This window comes from Haliotis rubra, unplaced genomic scaffold, assembly GCF_003918875.1.
Source record: "Haliotis rubra isolate DU_JTF1 unplaced genomic scaffold, ASM391887v1 Scf64, whole genome shotgun sequence".
Lineage (NCBI taxonomy): Eukaryota > Metazoa > Mollusca > Gastropoda > Lepetellida > Haliotidae > Haliotis > Haliotis rubra.
Window position 1 is genome coordinate 1875227 of NW_025767346.1, and position 15523 is coordinate 1890749.

At 37.0% G+C, this 15523-nt stretch overlaps 1 long non-coding RNA gene across 1 annotated transcript in view; it reads right to left on the reverse strand.

Moving 5' to 3' along the window:
• Positions 1 to 15523, reverse strand: part of LOC124256781 — a 94026-nt gene that overhangs the window by 71083 nt on the left and 7420 nt on the right. The window contains exon 3 of the long non-coding RNA XR_006893096.1: positions 8287 to 8353. This is a non-coding gene — a long non-coding RNA (uncharacterized LOC124256781). The remainder of the gene's footprint in view (positions 1 to 8286; positions 8354 to 15523) is intronic.

Genomic DNA, 15523 nt, shown 5'->3' on the forward strand with positions numbered 1-15523 from the left:
TCCTGAGGAGTCCTGTCTAACAGTGTCCTTTCTAACAGAGTCCTGTCCAATTCTAACCCGGATCTTCATGGGGGAGACAAGCATGGGTTAATGAAGATCAATTCTAACACGGATCTTTATGGGGGAGACAAGCATGGGTTAATGAAGATCAATTCTTACCCGGATCTTCATGGGGTACCAATATCCAGACAAACAACATCCTGATTAATAGGGTTCATACTAGCAAGGTGGTATCGCTAACTAACACATCCAGTCAGTATGCCAGCATTAAACTTCAACAAGTTTAGTGGTGGTGACCATAGTCTACTTATTCAAATTCTCTCTGACATATCGTCAAATACGCCAAATACGAGTTACATGAAGTGCCCATTCTGACCATAAAGTTAAAAAAAAAAATACCCACAGCTGTGGTACAATGAACAATATCAGCCGTCATTTTCATACACATCTAAAATTAATACTTTTATCAAGCATGAGCTGTATTTTATGTCCAATTGATTTTGGGAGATGAACCAGTACATACATGTATGGATAAAGGCGTGGTCTGAGCTGTTCAAACATTGATCTTGGCTGAGGCAGACATTTTCCAGGGTGAGACAGTGCATCAGTCTCTCGCACTGGCTATAAACCCAGCTAGTCACCACAGTACTTGACAACGCACCTCTCTATAAGGCCACAGTGACCTCACTATTACACACTCTTCCATGGAATGATTCATGGTTATTCAACATGTGTGATTAATAGCCTCCTACCCAATTTGAATTTCATTATATCCCGTGCCGTCTGTCTCCAAAATACATTATGAAACGTTCTGTAATGCTCAGCCTTGTATACTGTTATGACTAAAGAAGAAGGACATGAAAACAGAACATCTACCATTCTCAGGAATTCTTAACTGAATTCTTAACTCAGTATTGTATGTATAAACAGGTGTTATATTTTAAAGTTTAATAAAAAAAATGAATTAAAAAATATTTTATCAGAAGATCACCATCAATAAACAAGCATCATGACATTTTAACCCCCCAAATTTCTGGTTTCTGATTCGTGACTATAACGATATAGATTCCCCTTCCCCAACTCCTCCTAAAAAATAGATAAACTTAATAAAAATGCCATCAATCTAACTCCTAATTCCACCCAAATCGTTAATTTCTTGATCCCACCATTAGCAAGCCTCAACCTTGGCCTATCTTAAACCTATATGTAAAGACGTAGACAGATATTTGAAAAGGATATATACTTAACCAGGCCTGTCATGGCGAAGCGCTCTTGGTATTTGGCAGCAAGAATCAATGAGATGCAGACAATATTTGCATTACAGAAGATCACATCATATTAAGTTAACAATATATCGGTGATGCGGCTAGACACTCGATGATCCTTCTAAGTCGGGATCGGCACACGTGGTGAATGATTCCGTACACTGACGACTCTATGAATGTGCTTTCTATCTCAATGTGCCTTCTCACCGGTAGATTTCTACAGGCCATCCCTGACTGACGATAACATTAATACCCGATGCTCATGTCTGTTTGTTTAAAGCTGAGGGCTTATTTCTTACGTTAAAGTATTTTGTTTGGAGACGATGGTGTTTCTGGTCCTGCTGATGGCAAAGATAGCAAAGGATTTCTTTTTTGGAAGTAAAGTATTTTGTTGGGAGTTGACAGCGGTTTTGGTAGTGCTGATGGGGAATGAAAGTGTGTGTCGAAGTGGGATCGGACAAAAGCGTTTTTTGACACATTTCGAAATCTATATTTTTCTAGAAGTCTATGGGACTTCTATAAACCTTACTTCGCTCATCCTCAGAGTTTGTGAGTGAGTGAGTTAAAATTTGAAGTCACATCGGCAATATTTCAGCCATATAAATAAAAAATAAATATTTACTATCTCTACATTCTCTGTCAGTTTTATTCTGTCACAGATTGTTGAAAAATTGAAACGGTAAAGATTCTTTGTTAAATACTGCCCTTAAATACTATTAGGACAAAACAGAATTTTGACTTGTCCTCAGCACAATTTAGCAGTCACGGGCCCAAAGGACCAGTGTGAATTTTAAGGTCTGTGCTGATATACAACCTGAAACTTTGTGATCAATTGATAGCGGGAAACAGTTCTACCATTCTAGTTTATAAGTTATGATGTGTTTTAGGAAAGTCTTACGTTTATCTGACTGAAATCAGTAGGAGTAGAGTTACATGCTGGTTTTAGCAGTATCAAGAAGTATCAAGAAGTATCAAACATGGCACCCTAGAAATGGCATATTGTACCCATGCTGGGAATCAAACTCAGAACTGTCAGAGGAAGGAAGAAAGTTTTAACAACTGGACACTGGTCTTACATTACAACCTGGTTTCCACTGTCATGGCAACACTGTTCAGGCCGATTACTCAGAGTTTGTCATCAAGCATTGTCCTGTCATAGGTTTGTCATCAAGCGTTGCTGAGCCATAGGTTTGTCACCAAGCGTTGGTAAGTTAAAACAGTGTCATCACATATTTCTCAGCTACAAGATCCGATACATCCCACTTGCACTTGAATCTTGATGAGCTGTGAGAAAAAATGTCCCGTCAGTATGAAGCATTTCAAACTAAGCCCAATCAGAGTGCCTCATTCTTGAAATTGCCCAATCAGAACGCCTCATTCTTGAAACTGCCCAATCAGAACGCCTCATTCTTGAAACTGCCCAATCAGACTCTTCATTCTTGAAATTGCCCAATCAGTGTCATGTGTTGAGATAAGTACTCTTCAGTATCACATGCTATTGTATAATCAAGATAATGTCCTCTTGACATTAAAGTTGACATTACAAAGATGCATGGGGTCGTATCGGGTCAGCAAGGGTGAACACATATCGTTGATGACCGAACTTGTCACTGCTCATCGACACTTGAACTCCTCTGTAGTCCAACTGACATTCATCCCGACGCCTCGTGCAGTCAGGAGCAGATAACTCCCTCATGCCACGCACCCACTCCAAATGAAAGTCATGTGTACTTAATGGTAAGGAATTGCAGGGCATTTGACAACCAGGACATGCTTTGTATTAAAGTGATGGTCAAAATTCGGTAATAATCTTGGACATCAGTGTTCACATGTATTGAAGAGATGATGATGATGATGATGATGACGACGGCCATGACAACAATAGTTACATGGAACTCTCCACAAGATTCTATGCTCGTAATATTCAAAACATGAGCTATAAGTCTTATGCCAAAAAGATAGCCCGTATTATCAAAGACACAAGAAAATATATGTGTTTGTTGTTCTTTGTACACTCAGACAATCCCGTGATTAAAACATCGTAAATGACAATCCATGCCATCCATGTACGATGAAACATCGGACAACCTCATCAACTCAGTCGGATCTTACAACCAGTGTGGCTATTAGCGGCCTTCTGAGCCGGATTCCTGGGACAATATGTTCTCCTCTGCCCTGGGACTAATCCAAGATAGAAAGTGTGTATTATTCAAAACGGTAGAATATATTCCGCATGGCCATCGAGGCAATTTTCATGGTAATCAATAAATCCCAGATTGCCTTAAGCAGGTATACAGGCAGCCATTGATTGCACAGATACTTCCAAGTTTACACTTGTCAACTGGCACGAAGTGATTTGATGACATCACAAAATAATTGGTAATATTTTCCTCACAATATGTATTACAATACTGACTTATGGAGTAAAATCATGTTGGAAGTTAAAAATGCGGTTTGTCGTAAGATACGCCTAACAGGATCGGGTGGTTAGGCACGCTGACTGTCATTGTATCCAAATGGTGTAGATTGATGATGATGCTGTTGATCACTGGATTGTCTGGTCCCGACTCGAATATGTACAGACCACTGCCACATAGTTGGAATATTGCTGAGTGCGGCGTAAAACTAAACTCCATCACTCTAATTCCAAAATGGATAGGAACAATATTTTGTGCACTGGCTCAGCATTCATCTAATGAAGGAGCAGAATTAGCTCTGGAACGTTGTGATAAAACAGACAAAGAACCTGTTATCCATAAAACTCCTAATAACTTTGAGATTATATGTAATTATAATCTTGATCACATCTAATTATAATCAACAGCATAACATGTACTCACGTTCATCCAACTTCAAAATGCCTTTCAAGAACAACATTTTGTTTCCTAATAACTTTGAGATTATATGTAATTAATATTGCCAGCATTACATAAAACGACAAATACACATGGTAATGTCAAAACATCAATGTACCTACTTTGAAATCTACTTAATTCTCTCTTAATATATCTCAGCACTAAGATTTTTGCACTTCCTATTCCTTAACTTACACAACCCTTTGTGAACCTGGGCCAAGATAATTATAGATAATTATACAATGATCTGATAAGAAAGACTGAAGTGCACTATATAGCATATAATTTCATCTCGTATCTCAGTACAACATTGCAACATAAGTCAGTTACTAGGAGGGGTCAACATGTTATTTAAATATTTCACTCTTTCTGATTCCCCTCAATTTCTGAATTTTAATTCAATTAAAATTTTAAATTAAAATTAAATATGTAATAAGTTATCATCATATTAAGATTCCATCCAAAAGAACTGTTTGACAATGAGTGAGTGAGTGAGTGAGTGAGTGAGTGAGTGAGTGAGTGAGTGAGTGAGTGAGTGAGTGAGTGAGTGAGTGAGTTTAGTTTTACGCCGCTCTCAGCCATATTCCACCTATATAGCAGCGGTCTGTAAATAATCGAGTCTGGATCAGACAATGACAATGAATAAGAGTTTAAAAATTTACTCAACCTATAACCCAGTACTTCATTCAAATATTAATAATATTTTTGACATTAGATGAATACATGTTCATTTAAAAGAAACAATATCATGTAAAGATCCGGGTTAAAATTGGGCTTCAGCAATCCATGTCTGTCGTAAGAGGCGACTAACGGGATCGGGTGGTCAGGCTCGCTGACTTGGTTGACACATGTGATATTATCCCAATTGTGTAGATCGATGTTCATGCTGCTGATCACTGGATTGTCTGGTCCAGAGTCCATTATTTCCAGACCGCCACCATACAGCTGGAATATTGCTTAGTGCAGCGTTGAATCCAAGACAGCTTGAAAAATATCGCAACCTATTATCCAGTAATTATACATTAAAATTAATTATTAATACATTATTATTAATTATATTTTTTACATTTGATAAACGTATGTTTACATAAACATATCAAATAAACATGTGTCCAATTTACTGTTAGCTCTTTCTACACTACTGTATGGCAAGCTGGTCCAGTCTTTAAGCCCAACAAGAAAAGCAAATTATCTCCCCTTGACCATAACCCTCCCCAGTATCGGCAATGGAAAATCTAGCAGTATCAGACCTGTCTCTGTCCCCTCTTTCTGAAACAATATTTATTTATTTATTATTCATTTTTCAAATATTCTTAAATAACTAATTATTTCTACCTGAAATTCGCCTTCATCAAGTAACTTGAAAATATATTTAAACTGTATAACTGATCTGTAACATTCATAATCTTCATGGACATTTGTGATTTTTGTATTTCGTCGTGTAATTGTTTTAGGCTTTCAGGAGTAGAAGTGACTACATTTTATTTAAATTCATGTTATACATTGACTCCTGATGACATTTTAGTTTATTTGGAATCTGTCTCAAACACTTAGAGGCCAATGATTAGGACTTCATAGCACTACCAGTATATCGCAATACGCCTTTCAAACGATACACATTGCAATGTTTTTTTCCCAGTTTGGGTAATAAAATATGTATGAAGGTTTGTGATTATCTCTATGGTTTTAGTTAAAATCTACACAGAGAGAGAGAGAGAGAGAGAGAGAGAGAGAGAGAGAGAGAGAGAGAGAGGGAGAGAGAGGGAGAGAGAGAGAGAGAAAGAGAGAGAGAGAGAGAAAGAGAGAGAGAGAGAGATGAATATGAGCATTTTATGTTAAAATTGAAAAGTCCTTTTGCATTCTGAGGAAGGATTGTAAAATATTATGCATAGGACATCTGACTCATCACATATATGATATGACCAGTCCCTTTCAAAGATACATTTGATTACAAGGATAAAATCATTGAATTGCCAAGGTTACGTATTTCAAACAATAATATATTTCAGTGCTTAAGCCATTTTCCAGACATATGTTGCAAGAAATTGTGAATAGATAAAGGTATCGACCTTTATTTTGTATGATCATAAAAAAAATAAATCTTTATGATAGATCTATCAATCAGATAAAATTTTAACTTGAGTGAAATATTCACTGAGGTACAACAAGAATATTATTTGAATTACATCTACATTCCTTCAACAATAGACTCTATCAAGAAAAATATCAATTTTTTCAAATCAATTTGTTTTCATTGACTTAGAAACAGCTTGTATAAACTGTTTTGTAACATCTATTACAGATACTGTGAAAAAAAACCACTTAAAAACATCTGTCAAACCTTCTGTGAATGAATCACAATAAGGAAAAGCTACCAAAGTTCTATAACTCTGTCAAGGAATTTTCAGATTGTCTCCCCTTAGACCACACATTTGGTGACACTTGCTATCAACCAATGCTAACTTCAAATATGTCGGATTTCATCATTGAAAATACTTGTAAATAAAAAAATTCAGCAACCTGAACTAAAAATGCATCTCACTATATTTGCAACACACCAGTAAATGCATCCAGTATGTTTATCTTGCAAGACTGAACACGTTTCATTCATCAATATTTCAGATTTCAGCCCAGATCGATTTATTATTGTATATTAATATTATAACCTACATTATTGTACTGATAAATATTTCATGTAACTGTGTAATTCACTGCTGGTGTATGAATTACTTAAGGAAATGAAGATTTCAAAATATCCTCATGTTATCTATGCTACAGATTTTGTAAAAGCATGAAAATGTTTACTGTTAAATCATCCATGAGGAAATACTGTACCCAACATCTAGAATAAATGCTTCCTTTGTCCAAATTTAAACATTAATGACTTCAAAATAATCAGTTGTTACAAATAATGCATATTTTGAATTCTTTAAACACCAGGGCTTTTTCTAAGGTTTGGAAACTATGAGTCAGTGGCACGGAATTTGGGACAAAATATTATCAGGTTCTAAGTTAAATATATTTTTGTATACCCGAATTAATAAAATACATAACCAAATCTGAGCCAGCTAATACAGTGAGTGAGTATGGGGTTTTACGTAGCTTTTAATATATTTACAATATTCCAGCAATATCTTGGCATGGAACACCCGAAATGGGCTTCACACATTGTGGGGAATCGAACCCGGGTCTTCAGTGTGATGAGCGGACACTTTAACCATTAGGCTACCCATTGCCCCAGCTAACACAGCGATAAACAAGTTCTTTGTCGGGGGATGGGGGGGCACAGTATCAGCTACGACCAACCAAGCCTGATGGAAGGCAAGTTATAATCCCTCATCCCGATCCGTGAATGTTATTTTGTCAGTTCCTGCACTGATTGCAACCTGGCTGTTAGGTTTGGCTGCACCATCAAAATTCAGGTTGCACCATAACATGACGTCACTAGGTCTAAAACGTAATATAGATACTTGTTTACCAATTTTCACAGGTGTGCCTATGGTGACAATTGAATATATCCACTACATACAAGTGCTGTCAAGTTTTCAGGTACAGCTGAATGTATATAGAGGTAGGTTATCCGCTGACCCTTTTGTCAGAGGCTAGTAAAAATCAATATGGTCTAGGCAATAATCTGTATCAAGGGCTTAAGAGATTAATGACAGGTCAGTCATTTTTAATATTTTCCTGTAAATATCGGATTAAAACAACCACTGAAAATATCTTTTCATGCCCTATTCATCGAAAGTAAAAGACTATTTCGACATGTTTTTACAGATGCTTTCGGATCAACTTCAGTAAAATCCATAACCGAATCAGTATATCGAGAACTGTCAGAGCACAGTGCTTCATTGTTCCACCAGTCCTACATGTAAACTTTAACGCTGGTCTGCTGGCCCAAGTCTACTAGCTCTCCTCACTGGGATGACATAAATGGTAGGTCACTTTTCAGGCATGAATTATTTCCTCAACTGGAATCTAAAATCTTCTAAACTCATAACACCATCCACAACCCTCTATGGGATACTGTTCATCCTATATTAATACAATATTTCTGTTTTTTGGTCAGATATAACAAAATGTGTGTGTATGTGGTGTGTATGTGGCTCTTGACTCGGGAAACAAGGTCGTCAAGAACTGTTTGGTGCATTGGAAGCAAGACTCACCCAGCAGAGACGTGACAATGTTCCTCAGCATCCCTCCCCGTGCACGATGTTGTAACAGATCACAGAGCTGAAACATAATGTAAAACAGTTAGAATCACCTTGAAATCTCAACATTCCAGGGAGCTGGTTTAATACCACTTTCCAGAGCTAATTCTTGCTCATTCATTAGATGAATGCTCAGCCAGTGCACAAAATATTGTTCCTATCCATTTTGGAATTAGCGTGAGTGAGTTTAGTATATATGGCGGCGGCGGTCTGTAAATAATCAAATCTGGATCAGACAATCCAGTGATCAACAGCATAAGCATCAATCTACGCAATTGGGATACGATGACATGTGTCAACCAAGTCAGCGAGCCTGACCACCCGATCCCGATAGTTGCCTCTTACGACAAGCATGGTTACTGAATACCACTTTCAAACCTAATCAATGCGTGTATGTCAGCCTATACCATCCATGGAGTATTGAAACATTAGTAACCCAACATTATGAACTTATAACAGAAAGCAATTCAAACAAAAAACAACCCTAGTTCTTTGTCCCTGTCCAAACTATTCAATTCTAATTCTATTCTGCTTTGATATAATTGCGGTATATAATTCAAGGATGTTGTCTCATATTTCTACAAAATACCAAACATTTGTTGGCGTTGATAGTTCAGGTGAAGAATAATTTTCTATGCTTGTAAAAAAAAGGCAGTCGTGACAACAAAGCAAAGTTTACAGCTGATGCTAATCGCCATTTGTGTCAGACATTAAATTGTAATAAACTGTAATAAGATACAATGTCTAACATTTCTAGAGATTTACTCCGATGCACTAAATGGGGAAAATAGAACATTATCTGATGTAGGACTGTTGAACATACACATGACAAAAACAATTCAGGTAGTGCTTAAAATGTTGGCTGAGATATATATACTCTATTGTCAGCCTGAGGTTTTACTGTCAAGCTTGAGAGATCCTTCTTGAGACATTCAGTGAGACATGCATAAACCTGATACAGTACCGTTGAGACATGGAATAACACTGATATAATACTGTTGAGAGATGGAATAGCACCGATATAATACTGTTGAGAGATGGAATAGCACTGATATATTACTGTTGAGACATGGAATAACACCGATATCCTACTGTTGAGACATCGAATAACACCGATATAATACTGTTGAGAGATGGAATAGCACCGATATCCTACTGTTGAGACATGGAATAACACCGATATAATACTGTTGAGAGATGGAATAGCAACGATATAATACTGTTGAGAGATGGAATAGCACCAATATAATACTGTTGAGAGATGGAATAGCAACGATATAATACTGTTGAGAGATGGATTAACACTGATATCATACTGTTGAGACATGTATTAACACTGATATCATACTGTTGAGAGATGGAATAACACTGATAATGTACTGTTGAGACATGGAATAACACCAATATAACTGCTGAGACATGTATTAACACTGATATCATACTGTTGAGAGATGGAATAACACAAATATAATACTTCTGAAACATGGATTAACATGGATATCATACTGTTGAGACATGGAATAACACCAATAAAACTGTTGAGACATGGATTAACACAGATATCATACATTTAACACGGATATCATACTGTTGAGAGATGGAATAACACTGATATACTGCTGAGACATGGAATTACACTGATATCATACTGTTGAGAGATGGAATAACACTGATATACTGCTGAGACATGGAATAACACTGATATCATACTGCTGAGACAAGGAATAACACTGATATCATACTGTTGTGAGATGGATTAACACATATCATACTGTTGAGACATGGAATAACACTGATATCATACTGTTGAGACATGGAATAACACTTATATATAAAACTGCTCACATTTGGATCAATACCAATATGATAGTGTTGATGCCCAGATTAACACTGATGTTTAGTTTGGATCTCTTGCTGATAAACTTGGAACTATCTAACTTAGATACAATGAAACTCTTGCATAATCTGATCAACATAAGGTACAACCCTTATATTTTCAAGCTGATATTTGAGGTAAACATGATATTATCTTGCTAAAATATGAATAATCCCGGTAAGATCTAGCTAAGATATGGAACATCCTTGTAGTTATCTTGCTGAGATATGGAACAGCCCTTGTGTCAGAATGTTGCACCATGAACGCTGGTTTTATACAACAGCCACATAAGTTGAATAACCCTGACAGAATGACCAACACTTAGTATCAGTGAGTGAGTGAGTCTTGTTTTTACGTCGCTTTTAGCAATATTCAACCATTATTATAGAACAGGACACCAGAAATGGGCTTCGCACATTGTATCATGTGGGAAACCGAACCATGGTCTTCCGGTTGACAAGCGAACCGCTTTAACCACAAGACTACCCCACAGCTCTGATAGTCCATCAGCATTCTGGGACAAGATTCCCGAAGCTCTCTTACTGCTAAGATAGTCGTAAGTGCCATACATTAACATTAACTTACGACTATCTTAGCGCTAAGAGAGCTTCGAAAATATAGGCCCAGGAGTACAGCTCTGCTTTTCAAACAATACACATTGCCATTTTATTCTCATTCATGTAGAGGGGCGGTGGGGTAGCCTAGTGGTTAAAGCATTTGCCTGTCACGCTGAAGTCTCAGGTTCGATTCCCCACATGGGTACAATGTGTGAAGCCCATTTCTGATGTCCCCCGCAGTGATATTGCTGGAATATTGCTAAAAGCGGCGTAAAACCAACCTCACTCACTCATTCATGTAGACTGGGTAAAATATATGCTCAAAGCTTCATTAGTGTTTACATGTCTGAGCATAAAATCTACACAGAAATGTATTCACAAATGATGTGTCCCTTCAAAACTGATTGACAATACGGAGGAAATGAGAAATTATATTTTTTACTGAAGTTGCAGGGATGGAAATAACTTTAAAATTGTTAGTGTACTCCGGTACAGTGGCACATGTAAAATCACTTGCCCTGATAATTCTTCCACTATACCGGCCGATTTTCTTGTTGTTATTTTAAATAAACAACATAATTAACATTGGAAAGTCAACTGGACACCGGTACAGCGTGACATACAAATTTGCTAGCCCGACAGAAAAAAACACTGGACTGGGTTGCGGGCAATGGGTTATTTCCACCCCTGAGTTGTTATCTGCCTTGAACGCCTGACTAGAAAATGTTGTTTACTGACAATGTTAACTTAAACTCAATATATAATTTGGTAACTCCCAATACATCAGAAAACATGTCACAATGCACACACCTTTACATATTATACCCTTCACATACTGTACCCTATGGGAAATCGAACCCAGATCTTCTGCATGATGAGGGAACACTTTCACCACTAGGCTACCCAACCGCCCCCTGAAGGCTTTGAGGATCGGTACACAGTACTGCAATATACAATCTAACTATTATCACGTTACATAGTGTGAGTATCGGCCTGTTATAACCTATACAGTTACAATAGGTCATAATGCTACGACTGCTTTGAGGATCGGTACACAGTATTGCAATATAACGCAATACGATCTAATAGTTAATAGGACTGCACGGTATTACCGTTATATCGGTATATCGCAATACGCTTTTCAAACGCTACGTATTGCAAAATATTTTCTGAAAACCGGTATATTGGGTAAAATACATCTATGAAGTTACCAATATATCGCAATAATTCCGCTTATATGGCGCTCATATCCAGACACATTGCCTGCTCACGGTACTACGTACATTACTATCCCACCCGATCGCGTTAGTCGCGTCTTATGACAAACATGAGTTGCTGAGACCAATTCTAACCCGGATCTTCATGGTTTATAATCCAGAGTGCATATTAACATATTATTCATTGTCAGAGCGTACAGTCACACTGTGGTACATGTATGTATCTGATGCAAGAGTATTCATTGTCAGAGCGTATAGTCACACTGTGGTACATGTACGTATCTGTTGCAAGAGTATTCATTGTCAGAGCGTACAGTCACACTGTGGTACATGTACGTATCTGTTGCAAGACTCGAGAAGGATAAGATATCAACAGTTTCACACAATGCAGAAATGTCTAAATACCAAGTACGTCTAAATTTGAGAACGGACATCGAAAATAGAAGGTGCTTCATTCTGAGGAACACACAGCATTATTCTTTTTACCAGTTTTAACAAAGACATGGTCATTAAAATAATTGTCATATCTCACAGTTCAGTATGCTACACAATTTCTTTGCTTGAGGAGCCTCATATTTCTTGTTATGAGTGAGTGAGTGAGTTATTTTTACGCTGCCTTTAGCAATATTCCAGCAATATCACGGCAGGGGACACCAGAAATGTGCTTCACACATTGCACCCAAATGGGGAAACGAACCCAGGTCCTCGGAGTGCTGAGTGAACGCTTTAACCAATAGGCTACCCCACCACCCCATGGTAGGTGATGAGTGGGTGGGACTTAAGATACGTAGGTCAAGGCACAACTTCTGAAACATCCGTGAAAACAACGCAAGTTCATCTGCATTCCTAGTGACACCTGACTCTGACTTAGACGACTATAATTCTGACAAGAAAAGTCCTGATTGTCTACTGAAAGTCGTCAAAATAGAAACTTGCCATATCCATTCTATCAAGCGGGTCATCATTCAGTTCTTTGATATACACTCCCATTTTCATCATCTATCATTAAAGGAAAATTAAACTAAATGACATTAAACGAAGATCGAAGACTCAGATTTACAACATTATCTTCCACGACATCTGTGTCCCACAGTCCAATATTGAGTTCTGTGCTATGACGACATATTCCTTCAAATACAGTGTTATTCTGTCATAATTACACAGTAAAAGATATATGTGGAAACACAACGATCATTTACAATGTTACAGTACATTGGCCCACTGTTGCACGGAACAACATAATGTTTGTTTGTTTGTTGTTTAATGCTATGCTATTTTTCAGTTATGACAGAGGTGTGTAAATTATCTCATACCTAACAATCTAGTGATTGGGGTCTAGTACTGGGGATATGACGCCATGCATCAGGCACGTGCTTGAGTGTATGATGGTGAATGTCAAATGCAACAAGTTAACATGCATTAATGCAGAGGCCCAGATAAGCTGCGTATCCGGTAAAATACGCATAGAAAATTTACATTTATGCATTGAAAAGTAATTGTTGCGTACCAATTACGCATTTAAAATGTTAGATACACAAAAAGTTTAAAACAAATGCGTACGGAATATATTTATAAAAATCGCTTGTGTAATGAAAAAGACACTGATTGGTATCAAGTTGTACTGTTAGTATAGGACTAGTGTTGCACTGTCAGTATAGGATGAGTGATTTTTTATGAAATCATTTCCATTATATTTAAGTTGGTTTTGATTAGGTATGACATGAGGCAGAACATACCTGCTTAGTAAACTTACTCAATGACATAATACTTAGGTGAGTAAAATGACTTAAATATGCACATATTTGAAAGCAGTGGGTAACGGAAAATGAAATACCCACTTAACATTCATAATACCCACTCAAAAAAATACAGTGGGTACAGTACCCACATGAGCTAAATCTTATCTGGAGCTTTGCATTAATGTATATTGTATCTTGTAGTTTATAACTATGCTGTGTTGTACAACCTGGTGTATAACCATGTCATATTGTACAACCTGGTGTAAAACAATGTCATATTGTACAACCTGGTGTAAAACTATGTCATATTGTACAATCTAGTGTATAACAATGTCATATTGTACAACCCGGTGTAAAACAATGTCATACTGTACAGCCTGGTGTATAACAATGTCATATTGTACCTGTTGTATAGCAATGTCATACTGTACAGCCTGGTGTATAACAATGTCATACTGTACAGCCTGGTGTATAACAATGTCATATTGTACAACCTGGTGTATAGCAATGTCAAACTGTACAGCCTGGTGTATAACAATGTCATATTGTACAACCTAGTGTATAACCATGTCATATTGTACAACCTGGTGTATAACAATGTCATATTGTACAACCTGGTGTATAGCAATGTCATACTGTACAGCCTGGTGTATAACAATGTCATTTTGTACAGCCTGGTGTATGACAATGTCATATTGTACAACCTGGTGTATGACAATGTCATATTGTACAACCTGGTGTATAACAATGTCATATTGTACAACCTGGTGTATGACAATGTCATATTGTACAACCTGGTAAATAACAATGTCATATTGTACAACCTGGTGTACAACAATGTCATATCATACAATCTAGTGTATAACAATGTCATTTTGTACAACCTGGTGTATAACAATGTCATATTGTATAACTTGGTGTGTAATCATGTCATATTGTACAACCTGGTGTATAACCATGTCATATTGTACAACCTGGTGTATAGCAATGTCATACTGTACAGCCTGGTGTATAACAATGTCATTTTGTACAGCCTGGTGTATAACAATGTCATATTGTACAACCTGGTGTATAACAATGTCATATCATACAATCTAGTGTATAACAATGTCATACTGTACAACCTGGTGTATAACAATGTCATATTGTACAACCTGGTGTATAACAATGTCATATCATACAACCTGGTGTATAACAATGTCATATTGTACAACCTGGTGTATAGCAATGTCATATTGTACTATGTAATACTGTTCCTTGCATTATTCAAAAATGCCAGTAAACTGTCCAGTTGACCCTATTTGACACCAAGAATATGTTCAGTAACTGTCCAGTTGACCCTATTTGACACCAAAAACATGTTCAGTAACTGTCCAGTTTTCCCTATTTTACACCTAGAATATGCTTAGTAAACGTCCAGTTTTCCCTATTATACACCAAGAATATGTTCAGTAAACGTCCAGTTTTCCCTATTATACACCAAGAAGATATTCAGTATCTGTCTAGTTTTCCCTATTTTACACCAAGAATATGTTCAGTAACTGTCCAGTTTTCCCTATTTTACACCTAGAATATGCTTAGTAAATGTCCAGTTTTCCCTATTATACACCATGAAGATATTCAGTAACCAAACCATCAACTCCTCTATTTTCAATACTATGGATACGTTTACCTCATGAACATCACATTTTCCACATAACATCAACAATATGTTTTGCAAGTACAATATTAAATCTTGTTCAATACCAAGGATTGGTCAACCATGTAAAACATCAAACCTCCACCATAGCATCAAGACAGGTT